The following is a 7,550-nucleotide window of genomic DNA, read 5'->3' as shown; positions in this document are numbered from 1 at the left end:
AGTGGTGTTGTGAGTTTTATCCCCTCTTTTGTGTCTTATTAGCTATGTAAACTTAAGCAACTTAGCTGAGTTTCTCACCTGTAAAAGAGGAATAGCTGTAATAAATTCTTCCTCATAAGGTTGTGAGGTGACCAATAAAGAATTGCTCTTATTCCCTTTCCTTGGAGAGTTAACTTTGGCTCTTCAAAAAATGGGCCTAGGAATAGACCTCTCAGGCTTGCCGCAGCACAAGACTGCCCTTGATTTTGGACCATCACACACTGTGCTCCTACATACGAGAGGCTGGGCCCAAAAAGGAAATAAAACTTGACTCCTCTGGCAATGACAGACTAGGTTGGAGAGGCAGTAGCAAATAGTGGTTAAGCCTTTAGCCTCTAGATCATTCCTGCTTGGGTTCAAATCCCAATCTGCCATTTTATTAACTATATGGCCTTGTGCAAAATACTTAACTCTGTGTCTCAGTTTTTCCATCTGTAGAATGAGGACAATAATAGCTACATCTTAGGATTGCTGTGAATATTAAATGACTACCACTGTGAATGTGTCTAGACCATGACATGGTGATAGCTGCTATTACAGGTTTATAAATGTAGAAATAGACATAAAATTGAAATAATATCTGGACCCCCTTTGAGTCAAAAATAGCCAAGTAGTTTAGGCAAAATTTCTTTGGTGTTACACTGTGCTTTCTTTTCAGAATTATTTCAATTTCCCACTTTACAGGCTTGAACCTGGCTTCAGAAATGACATTGCCATTACGAACTTTTTCTTGAGTCACCGTTACCCTATCTTAGGCTCTCCAAGCCTCAGGAGAGCAAATAAATCAGGTACAGACTCTGTTAACCGCAATAAAGCAAGATGATACCCTTTGTAATGTATAATAATTTGGTATAATAAGAGGCAATTTGACTGAGAGTGGTTATCACCATGGATATGCAGTCATAAAAAGTTGGTAGGGTACAGGATGGGCATCATGAAATTATCACAAGGCTGAAATCAGGGCAAAGCTCAGCATGTGGGGTGAGCTAGAAGAATGCTCTTAGCACAGTGGTTATTAATATCTGCTAAAGAACCTGACTTTTGTTGCTGTAAACAAGACCAGATAATTACATGTTCATTCTAAGAACAACTTTGAGATGAAAACTGAAGCGTTTGCCAAAACGGAACAGGAAAGTAATTTGTGCTAAAATGAAACATGGAGTTTTACTCTTCATTTCAGAAATCTCTGGCCCTTGTCACAAAAGGTTTGTTACTTTAAGTAATGATTATAATGAGCATTCTCATCTTATTCTTTTGCCTTCTACAGGGGGAAGACTTAGTGGAATGTGATAGGTTCAATTAGTCTTTGGGAAGGACATTCGTTTTTCCATTTTTTTTCTTTTGGATGGATTTACTGTTCTCCTTACCTCAATTATTTATCCAAGATGAAAGAAACTTTGAGGTCATAGAATCAGCTCTAAAGACAGTTCCAGGTTAATAAGGTGGCCACTCTCCAGTATTGGAACAGCTTTTTCCACCCCTGACTCACAAGCAGGTGAATAAACAAACAAACCTTACAGGAAGCATAAAGCCCAGTTGGTTTATAGTTACAGACTCTCTGTAGTGCCCTGATGCCACCTTCTCACTCCTGGAGGTAAGATATATATATATTTTTCCACTTCAGGGAAGCAGTTCATCAGAATTACCATAGTTTTGAAGGAGTTATTTTAATCCCAAATTTGACATTTTTTTCTGCTGAGCCTTTAGTTTCATACACAAAGACATAGAAATTGATGTGAAAATGGCATGCTGTAAATGAAATGCATGAAGAGATCCCTCATTTCCAAGCCAAATTTCATTTCATTCTTCAGGGTTATATCCTGTTAATTTCATCTTGCTTTACATTCTCATCCTTTCAGGTTAAATGAAAGTTAGCACCAAGTCGATGGATAACTTTTATCCAGGTCATTCGGCCAGTGGAGGTTTATCTCTAGTAATTCCTTTATATTATTCTAGAAACATACCTTGTGGCTTGTGACACAATACAGGGTTGTTAAAGAAACCAGGCCAAAGATCTTAAGTGCCTGCTCTAAACTAGGCAATACGTTTTGTGCTGCACAGATGATATGAGGGGGTATAGGAGGAGATTACTCTCTAATTGAGATCAAACTAAAATGCTAAATAGCATGATAAGATGTCAATAGTATATCAAGGCACTGGAGTAGCCATGCCTCTAAGTCATACAAAATTAATTGGCAAATAAACTAGACAGATGATAATTACTATTAAAATAGAGAGTGAAAGTAAGTACTTCAATCTGGATTTTCCAGATGATTTAGGAAGTGAAATATGAGCTGGGTTCACTGTGAGGGTAAGCAGCAGCTTTTAAGAGAAGTGGAATGAAATGTGCAAAAGTCAGGCAATGGATAAGCCCCTGGTGTTTCATAAAGAAAGGGAAACAGTTTGATTGGAGAAGTTTGGTCAAAGGAGGGTGGGAATAAGGCTGGATGGTTGGCTGAGGTCAGATTCTGGAGGTCTTTAAATTGTTGGATATCTATTTTCTGGAACATTGAGAACCACTGAAAGTTTATTAATATTAAACAATGAGGGCAAGAGAATTTACAGTCAAACCTAGTGTAAGAATGAGACAAAGGATATTCAATTATTCAATTTAATCACAGATGGGAACTTGATTGCTCGCAGTCATGGACACTCAAGGCAATTCCTCCAGGCTTCAGCCCCCAGCTCTGGCAGACTCAGGGAAGGAGCAGCCCTGATAGAGTGGAAGTGTGTGGTTTGGTGGCACACAGACCTGGCTCCCAATTATTCTCAATTACTTTCTTGTTCTTTGCCTCTAGGCAATTACATAATGCCAGTGAGTAATGGAGATATGATATCTACCTCATGATGTAGTTAGGAGGAGTTAGAAATGATATACGAGTTTCTGGATCATTGTTGATATTCAATGAATGGTAGCTGTTTTAATTTTTATAGTGATTATTGCCATTATCAGCCATATCATCTGTATGCTTAAAAACTGTGGTTAGATAAATTCTGATTTATTAACCATATTTTTTGCCCATAATGCTAGTTAAAAATGTTTGATTGGCAGTGAGTCGACAAAGTTATTTTTATGAATGAATGTCAACACCTTCTAAGCCAATTGAGGGTTCCCTATTTGGAAGGACAACCGGGTTGTCTGTCTCAAGGAAAGTATCACCTGGGAACCAAATTGTTTTCACTGATACCCTGGATCCTGGTGTCCTCCCTCAGAACACAGAGAGTGGCTAATGCCCCCTCAGTCCTGCCTCCAGGGAGGCAGCGTGCAATGGTGGAAATAAGCTGAGTGTGGGATCACACAGACCTGGTTTCAAATTCTGTCTCCACAACTTACTAGCTGTGCATCCCAGGACAAGCTGTTTAGACTCTCTGACTGTCACAACTTCCATCTTTAAAATAAGGATGACCATCCTTTGCAGGGTCTTGAGAATTAAATGAGCTAATGTACATGAAGATTCTGATATAAGGTATGCCCTCAATATATGGTAGCAATGGTTACTCCCTTCTTTTCTTGCTTCTTTCTTCCTTCCATCTTTCCTCCACCTCCCTAGTCTTTTCTTCAAGAAGGAACGTGATTCAATGAGCCATGAGAAGTGGCGGTGAGAGCAGAAATTCCTGCTGTCTTCTTACGCTCCACTTGACCTCAGCTGCAATCTGCTGATTAAAACAGTTTCTCCACTTCTATTAGAAGAGGGAGACCGGAAGCACACTGCAGCAGGTCACCCTGGGTAGAGCCCTTGGGTGGTAATCCAGTTGGTAGAGGGCACAGCAGGAAAAACTACCTGATAATGAGGGAAGTCTCCTTTGGAAACTGAAGAAAGGTGTGAACAAATGAGTGGGTGTTAGTGAGAGGATCAGAAAAGAAAAATGAAAGGATGTGAGGATAAAAATTCTCAAAGTTGGAAATAGGAGAGAGTAGAAAGGAACAAATGGTAGGGCAATATTTTAAGCAAACATTTCTTCACTGATTAACTAGAGAATGGGATTTTTTTTTTTTTCTTAACTCAATTGCTCTTAGAAAACCACCTTTTTACAAGAAGGAGACCAGCCCTACTTCTTAATGAGATACCAACACAAAAGGGGAAATTTGGCAGCTATCTATTTTGGGGCCTTGCTAGAAAAACTCATTTTATTACTCACAGTCAACTCTTGGGGAAAAAAATACAAGAAGGACCTTTCCCCCCTGGTTATTATTCAAATACAACCCAGTTCTCCAGGCTGACTGGGAAATAAGTTATAAGCAGGCAGTGAGCACAGTCTAATGCCTTAATTGGTTAGTAATATATGGTCACTGCTATTCTTAGAAATAACTGGTGTTTGGATAACCACCTCAAAAACAGAGTCCAGTTTTCATGGCTGTGTTCTATCACACATAAAATGAGGGGCAGTTGTTGGGTAAGAGGTTGGATTTCAATGCCATTTCTGGAAAGTCCCAGTTACATTTGTTATCACTTAAAAAGTCATGTTGGGAAAGTTGCCTGGGAACCCAATTTATCTTGAATATTAATAATTCATCTATTAGGGAACTGCCTTGACTATAACTCAGTGTCAAAATTGAACATCTCTTCTATTTTGTGGTCCACAGGATAATGCTCATGGGGTAGGAAATAAAATAGTTAAATTTGGTTAGAGAATGAATCTGATAATGTGCTTATCAAATTTAGAGGACTTAAGGTGTTGTTACAGTGGAGGAAGTATGTAATTTTAAAGAATTGAAGGGGGAATGCTTTCCCTAATTCTAAATAATACTTGTTAATTGATAAATTCTTATGAAGTCTCAGATTGAAAGTTCACTGACCACATAGTTAATAGGGATATTTATTATTGATGAACTAAGGTTACTTGGTAGATACTCAGTTCCATTTATAGAAGGATAAAATATTCACCTTGCATAAGATCAATAAGTGATGAGATTTGTGTGTTATATTTACAACCTGAGAACCAAATAACCCTCTGTCACTAAATAATTCCCACTCGGAACTATAAGTAACCAGTTTCAGATTTGTTTGAATATCTTGTGTAGAAAAAATGCTAAGCTCTGGAAACAATTTGACCCTGTGGAATTTCCCCAGTAGTACCTAACAGGGGCTTCTCCCCTATATGGATGCTTTGGGATGTCATGGAAGTAACCAGCACTAAAGACCATGAAAGATTTTACACTCAAAAACACTTGATTCACATCCAGAAACCCTCTCCCAAGTGCAGCCAGGTCTGGAATAGCAGCTGAAAGAGTTTCCTGCTCAATTTGGCTCCAACCCTGCCCAGACAGAGGACTCCTCTGTTTCCACTAGAATGAGCCAGGAACAAAAACTCCATCCATCTGAAAATGTGCTGGAATAATTTTTGCATTTGGGAAGACAAAATGAAAATAGCCTCATGGTTTCAATGGCAAGAATTTAGGTGTAAGGATGGGAAATGGCATTAGTCAGAGATCACCATTTGTAGGTGTCACATGGGGTGCCAAATACTTACTAAGATGAAATCCACAGCCCAATCTAAACCTCCAGATGCCACATATGATTAAGAATATTTGCCACAGGAGAATTTTATTGATTAGAACAAATTAAAATTCACTATTCCCCAATTCTCAGATGACATGATTGGGAGCTTTAAATGGTATAATGGATCACATTTTCATTATTTTTTGAAAGATAAGCAACGAATTTCTTTTTTTACCATTAATGACCTGACTTTTAGTAAGTGTCTGACTGTGGTGGTTAAGGCCATAATGTAACTATTGGTAGCTTATTATCTATTTTATTAAGACATTATTTTCAAGATGTGGGATATGTCAGTTTACTTATCCAGAAGTGATCTCAACTCTACTCTGTGGAGACAGAGCCAAGGAAACAAGCAAAGAAGTCATCTAAGTGATGTGCAAGCACTGAAATATATGTCATGCTTTCTTATGTTCTCAATTTAGCAGAGAGTCCTTAGAGCATCCACCAGAGTCTATGCTACATACAATTATAAGAGCTAAGTAGACATAAATGATCATGAAGAGAGAAATAGGATGTTGTCAGAGTCAGGCAAGTGAAAAGCATCAAGAAGTGACAGAGATGACAATGACAAAAGAAACTGATAAATCAAAATAGCAGGAAAATAACTCATCAACACTTTATCAGTGTGGCACCATTCTGTATAGGGTAAGGTAAAACTAGTTAAGCCAAACAGAAGATTTGGTGTTCACATTAATAACCCTCTGATATATCAGGCAATATTTGATCTGTGCTAGGAAGGCAAGGGATGTGTTTTAGAAATAGTTCCAACAGAAAACGTTAAGTTATTTAAAATTCTGTCATCTTGAAAATTCTCTTATGTGCAATGCTAAATTTTCAGATGGTTCTGCATAGATTAAAAAGCAGCGGGGTATCATGGGTAAAAGCATGGATGCACTTGCCAGACTGCTGGGGTTCAAATCCCAGCCATACCAGCTGCTATCTGTGTGACCCTGGGTCACTTAACCTTTCTGAACTTCAGTTTCCTTAGCTGTAAAATGGGAGGGTGATAAGGATTAAAGAAGCTGAGGTATATAAAGTACTAGAAGGCTGCTCATTAGACAGTAAGCTCTAGATATGCGTTCTCTGGAAAGAAACTCGCACTGATCAAGGATCTGCTGTGTGCCAGGTGCTGGGTAGGGGCTGTCATCTTGATCATTCGTTTTATAAGCTTTTAGTATCTGCAGTGAACCACCAGAATTCAGCCTTCCATATTCCTCGAACCCAAAGTAACTGGCAACAAAGAATTATCAACTCTGGGACAAGACTATTGGTCTAGTAAATCTAAAAGCTCATTTAACCCAATTTCTGCTATAGTAACAGCTAATTTACTACTATTAGTACTGTAGGTTAGCTACTATTCTGTCTCTCTTTGAAATGGCTTCTGATCTTAATTTTGCATGTATATTCATCTTTTCTGTGATGATTTCCTTTGCTGTTTTAGACCTCAAGGATCCAATTATCTGGGAAAAATGATTGACCTGTGTATAGGCATTACAACCACATGCAAGGTAAAAACAGTGTTGAAAAAAGTTCTGAGTCCCTAGTGATTTCAAGAGAAAATATGCAATCATTTTCAAAAGCAAAAGAACAGGATATCTGCCTTTTGATATTTGTCTACAAAAAGTCAACTAAGTATAGAATACAGTGCTGTAAACAGAAAGTAAAATTTTTGAGTAATGAAAAATTTTCAACATCAAACAAACCCAAATTGAGGGGCATTCTACAACATACCAAATAGTACTCTAAAACTGTCAAGGTCATAAAAAACAAGGAAAGACTAAGAAACTGTCACAGACCAGAAAAGACTAAGGTGACATGATGACTAAATATAATGTATCCTGGATAGGAACCTGGAACAGATAAAGGTCATTGGGAAAACACCAGTGAAATTTGAATAAGGACTGGCATTTATTTAATGGTAACATACTAATATTAACTTCTTAGTTTGGATAATTGTAGTAGATTTTAACATTAAAAGAAACTGGGTTAAGAGTATATGGAAACTCTTAC

Source organism: Choloepus didactylus, chromosome 8 (genome assembly GCF_015220235.1).
Source record: "Choloepus didactylus isolate mChoDid1 chromosome 8, mChoDid1.pri, whole genome shotgun sequence".
Classification (NCBI taxonomy): domain Eukaryota; kingdom Metazoa; phylum Chordata; class Mammalia; order Pilosa; family Megalonychidae; genus Choloepus; species Choloepus didactylus.
Note: the sequence above shows the minus strand (reverse complement) of the source record.